This window comes from Danio rerio, chromosome 24 (genome assembly GCF_052040795.2).
Source record: "Danio rerio strain M-AB ecotype USA chromosome 24, GRCz13ab, whole genome shotgun sequence".
Taxonomy (NCBI): domain Eukaryota; kingdom Metazoa; phylum Chordata; class Actinopteri; order Cypriniformes; family Danionidae; genus Danio; species Danio rerio.
This window is the reverse complement of record NC_141044.1, coordinates 28,287,660-28,293,659: the sequence shown is the minus strand read 5'-3', so window position 1 is coordinate 28,293,659 and position 6,000 is coordinate 28,287,660. Positions and strand designations below refer to the sequence as shown.

Below are 6,000 nucleotides of genomic sequence, written 5' to 3'. Positions count from 1 at the left end.
AACCGGTCATTGATCAAAAAAAGTTCATTTAAAACCAAATGATGTTCAGTGATGTTCATTAACTGTTTTCAAAAAGAAACTTAAAATGAATTAAGACCTTCTTTGTTATGTGTACACTGTAAAAAATTTGACCTTAAATTCACAGTAAATTACTGGCTAATAATTGCATTACTTTCACAGTAAATTACTGTATGTAAATTCACAGTAAATTATTGTGAGGTAGTTCACAGTAATTTACTGTGGTTTTGTCACATTAAATTATTGTGAAATTACAACCATATATTGTAACTTTACAGTAGACAATAAAGTCCATTACTGTGATTTCACAGTATTATCTTGTAGAATTAACTATATTTTACTGTGAATTTGCAATATGATTACTGTGATTTAGCAGTAGGTTGCAGTTTAAATACCTGATTTAACTGTAAAGTTACAGTTATATCACGGACTAGTGTAATTTAACAGTGTGGTGCTGTAAAATTTTAAAGCAAATTTAGGTCACACAAAAATGAAAATTCTGTCTTAATTTACTCACCCTCAGGTTGTTCCAGCTCTGTTAAAAAATGATTTTTTTTTGTTAAACACAGGAATAAAAATATACAATACTCCCCTTTGTGTCCAAACAACCTGAGAATGCATAAATGACGACAGCATCTTCATTTTTGAGTGATCTGAGAAAAAGATCTCTAAACTCTAAAATCAAAATAAAAACAAACACACAAACATTTTACAGATTCATTTAACAGTTTAATGACATCTGTGTAAACATTTCAGAAAACTTTCAAAAGGTGAAACCTCAACTGAAAAATACTATAAGAACATATTAATAAAAAAATCTGACATCATATGAAGCATACATATAAAAACATAAAAAAGCAGTGCTTCAGAGTGCGCTCTCTCTCTCGTATATATTATATATATATATATATATATATATATATATATATATATATATATATAATATATATATATATATATATATATATATATATATATATATATATATATATATATATATAGAGAGAGAGAGAGAGAGAGAGAGAGAGAGAGAGCGAAAACTGCTTGCAAAAATAGGCAGCTGTCTATTTAAGGTCAATCATTTTCCTGATAATTGTACACACTTGCTGGTTGATGTGTCTTCTCTGCTTCTTTGACTTCGTCTGTCTTCCGTCTCCAAACTGGTGCCCAAAAAGCACCTATAAGCAAAAGGGCAGACAAACAGTTAGCTTCATACAACACTACAGCGCAAAATTACTGTTAGCTCAGTTTGAACATGCTGACAATACTGTAGCTCAGTCAAACTGCAATCACTTAAACAAAAACATCTGAAAAACATTTCCATCACAAACACACAATCAAGAACAGTCTAATGCTGGGTTCACACTTATTGCAAAGTGAACATGTGCATCACAGCACTTGCTCTTGAATACTATAGCAGGATGTTTCTTGCATCAAGCAAAAAAAAGAAATTTTTCATGATTTGAATATTTGGGAAAAAATTTGCAAAACAAATTGATTCAAGTGATACAGCACTTGTGTTGTATTCACTTCAATTAAGTTTTTTTTTTTTGCAAATATTCTTCCACATGTTTTGAGTTTCACTTAATTTGTGCTGCCCAGTAAAAATTCCCCACTATTTATGCATTTGCAATGACTTGTATGTAATCCACTCACCTGAATAGGTAACTTCACATATGGTATAAGAGCCCCATCCTTTTAAAGACAGCTTCCTCTGTGGTCTCCAGCACAGACACACAAATTGAGTCTGCAACACACCCCTTTATTACAAGGGAAGAAGGGGAGTCATGACTTGTGCTCCTATACATTCCTTGTTTAACCCCCCAAAACCCCCTTCAGGTACAATATTAAATGTAGACATTACCTTAAATTCCAGAGTGCAAAAGGCAACTTCAGCATACTTCAGTTTCAGACCAGATCCAAAGTCAATTGTGAAATCCAGGTGAGGTCCCATGACCACTTTGACCCTCCAATGAATAAGACTAAAAGGGGGGGGAGACTAAATTAGAGGTGTTTGTGAATAATATTTTTTTTTGTACAAATAAAATTGACATTCCATGCACCACTTAATGAAAACCAAGCAAACAAACACACATGCCTAGTAAAATTGCTAATAAAAACAAAGACTATAGTTTAAAAAATTCTTTGTCTAATATTTACTACTACTGGGGGTACTGGTGAAACTTCTGGAAGAACAAAAAGAGTGTGTACATGAAACTGCTCACAACAAATCTGTGAACAACTTGACATTTAAAAATCTAATCAAAATAAGGAAGGCATCAACATTACCTTGAATAATCAAGCGAGGTGTGCTTGGTAGCATCAGTGGCTGCAAAAAATAATAATTTATAAATATATAATGTTTAGATTGTGGTACTGACTTTAGGTTATATTTACTCAGTATGTACACTCACCTCACACTTCAGCTATACAGTAACACTCAGGACTCTCAGGTACACCTGAACACCAAAAAATTAAATGTACAGTTAACGTTAGTGACAATATACAATAAGTTTCCATTAGTAAATGTTAGCAAAGCATTAATATTGCGAGAAATAGACAGTTAATATGTACTTTGTTAGTGTTAGTTTAAAAAATATAAGTGAATTGTATTATAAGTTCCATTTATTAAAACGGTTAAGACTTCTTTCATAATGAATTTAGTTTATTTAACTAACTTACAGTGAACAAAACTAACGTTAACGTTAGCCATAATGATGGTCATAACGAGTAACGTTAACATACCAGAGCTTACCTTAACTTTATAGTCACTTCACCTTTACTTCAGTCTTGTACTGAAGTAGAGAATGCAGTTAACGCGAAGTTAATTAAAGAATATTACCTTTCTTTTTTCAGGAACTAGCGTCATGCTATTTAATACCTCAGAAAACAATCACCGTCTGGCGTCGGTTAATTTCTTGTTTAAAAATTGGCGCGCTCAGACCCTTTGTTAACTAACGCTAACGTTACTAACGTAGGACCTACAATTAAAGTAAATGACATGTACTCTACAGAAATATATATACAACAATCATTTAACGGACAAAAGTCACATTTTAACACTTACCGCAGATGAATCCGTTGAATGAAGAGACGACAGTTCAAACGCAGATGATGCCTGTGGTGGTGACGGTGCTTGTTTGCAGTCGAGTCAGCTCGGTGAATCGGCTCCTTTAAACGAACAGTAAAGAGTCGAACTCGCCTGAAACCGATTCCTTTTTGTACATTAGTGTAGGACGCAAACATATAATTCATTAATATTCCGTCATACTGCTCGGTTACACGCAATTTTTACACTAGTTGTAGACGAATTGCATGTTGATGAGTATCAGCTTATGAACACGTCTGAAAAAAAAATGAATATGATTCAATGTCACGCGAGTCCTGAACCGAAGCAGTGCAAAGGTAATATAATGATTACAATAAAGTACGTTTTTTTTTGTCATTCAAAATATTACAAATATCTGACTTTAACAATAAGAATAAAGTTCGTTTGGAGTGTTTTGAGAATTATTATTTTTTTCTCCCAGCATTCATTTCGCACCAAGCTGCAGCAAGCTGTAATGGTGGATGAGAAGGCACATACTATTATAAATGTTGCTTTTAATAGGTCATGAAACGAAGTTTTAACAGTTTTTCATGCGAGAATATAGTTCTTTAAAACTCAAATCTGTGGTTTGTTTGTAAAGATTGTGTGTATTTTAAGTGTGTTTTGCCGATAGCGGAGATCTATGACCTCCAGGCTGTTACGGCGCTAATTACTCATATATCCGGCGAGAGGCGCCTGTCTTCAGGCTAGACATTGTGCCATTTGCCCCGGCTTCGATGGATCTATATGCGTCAGGAAATTAAGATTTAACCGTTTTTCATGCGAGAATGTAGTTGTTTAAAATCTAATCTGTGGTTTATTTATACAGATAGTACATATTTTAAAATGTTTTTTCTTTTTAAATTCTAAGATTAGTGACCTTCAGGCAATGACAGGTGCCCAAAATGAATCGTCTAAAGCAGACATTTACCCTGACATTGAAATAATTTTGTCTGTTTATCAGTCTTTGGTTTCATTAATTAATTACTTTTTATTCCAGTTTATTATGTTTTAGCTAAGCACAAATTTATGTTCAATAAATATTATAATAACATATTTTATATTTTCATGTTAACCTTATGAAATAAATAAAGGTGCAGTAGCTACAACTAAAAAGATCTTAGTAACCAAATTATTTTTGGGGCTGCAATAACATGCTGTTATTTCTAAATATCCAAAAAGTACCAATACTAGCATAAAAGTCAATTTGTATTAATTTACATGTTGAATTAAAAACCAAGTTTGAATTTCTATAACTAACATGCAAAACATATGGCCTTTTTACAGTAATTTGCTGTAATCATGCTACCTGCCTTAATTTCACAATAAAATTATGAATACAACATATTACTGTGATTTTTACAATTAAATACTGTGAAGTGATAGTAATGTAATTTACTGTGAAAAATTACAGTAATTTGTTGTGAAAATCTGGAAATTTTTTACAGTGTAGTGTAAGGTTTTTAGATGCCGTGCATGTCTCTAGTTCAGTGATGCCCAAACTAGGGGGGCACATGGGCTAGAGTTGGCCCTTTGTATCCTTTGATTTGACCCAGCAGAGGGAAAATGATTGGGAAGGGTTGGGGAATGCTTTTAGCAGAGATTCTCATTTCTATTTTAATGTTACCTTTTGTTTGTTTGTTTTATTGTTGAACAACAAGAAAAGCAAACTGAAATGAAATGTTTTAATTAACTGTTGTAAATTAACTGCAAATCAAGGCAAAGGCTGGTTCAGCATCACTAGTGTATTCTGCATTGAACTCCATTGTTTTATAAGTGGAATATTTTGTATGGTTTTATTGTAATAGGTTCGTCAAAATAATATACATTTTTGAAAAATTGGGATGCATTAGTAAATACGGCTGAAGTAATCATTTCTATTTATTTTTAAGTTTTATGAGATAAATTAGGAAATTAAGCTTGGATTTTGGGCCTTCATAAGAAAAAGTTTGTGCTCTAGTAACTGACTAATTTAGAAATTATCTAGTTTTTTTTTTTTCTTTTACTATGAAAATCTATGGCGACGGGGTGGTGTCATGCATATTATGGGGGGGGGGGGGTGTTCAACATACTTCAAAACATCTTTTTTTTTGTTTCTGTACAAACATTCATTGCTCAAATGTGAAGATGCGTGTGTTCTTCTGAATTTATTTATTTTTTTACAAAAGATAGTCTTCCCATTACCTTCCACAACAAAAATAAATACTAGCCTACGAAAGTTAATGGTTGCAGTCAACATTGTTCAATACTTGTTCGTTGTTCATTGCTCGGAAAAATCACAAAAAATAGTAACGGTAGGCTACTTTTTCCTGAATCTCCGCTCACTCACCAGAATTCCCTCATTCCTGTAATTAGCGCTGAGCGGCTTTGCGTCTTATTAATACAGTCTGACTCGCGGATGTATTTCACCCGCGTCCCGTCCGTCACTGCGGCTCAGATTTACAAAACAAACCCGGATTACGGCGTCACCTTTACACAAGTCTACCCCACTGTGACCTCAGAGTGATGTGCGTTCACTAATTGGCCTAATGTGAAGAAAATGTAGGCTAAGTGATATAGCAATTTTTATGCTTCCGATAAACCACTCATAACCAACATGACATCTAGATTGAGCGGGAAAACAGCACCTCAGACACTTCAGTTAGCCTATTTCATAATCCATCAAATACAGCTCTACTGTAGTCTGTTAACTTACTATAAACAGTTTAGTTTTGTATTGAAGCTATTGGTTAAGTTGTCGACATTAAGCTTAATTAAAGACAAAGTACTTGAGTGTACACACATTTCACACACTTACTGGCTTCATTGTGTGTATATCTTTACAGCGGTACAGCTATCGTCTGGGGCCACATTTGCAGGGATTAGTGCTAATTCCCATTTCGCCTAGTGATCCT

The 6,000-nt window shown here is 33.5% G+C and overlaps 1 long non-coding RNA gene across 2 annotated transcripts; it reads right to left on the bottom strand.

Moving 5' to 3' along the window:
- Positions 1–964: 964 nt before the first annotated feature.
- LOC110438648 (uncharacterized) lies at positions 965–3,162 on the bottom strand. 2 transcript variants are annotated; one of them, XR_015525084.1, is made up of 6 exons: positions 3,086–3,162; positions 2,433–2,477; positions 2,308–2,347; positions 1,883–2,000; positions 1,675–1,778; positions 965–1,196 (listed from the first exon to the last, which is right to left on the bottom strand). It is a non-coding gene; the product is annotated as an uncharacterized LOC110438648 (long non-coding RNA). The 2 variants fall into 2 exon arrangements; XR_015525085.1 differs by lacking the exon at positions 3,086–3,162 and adding an exon at positions 2,774–2,907.
- Positions 3,163–6,000: the final 2,838 nt, after the last annotated feature.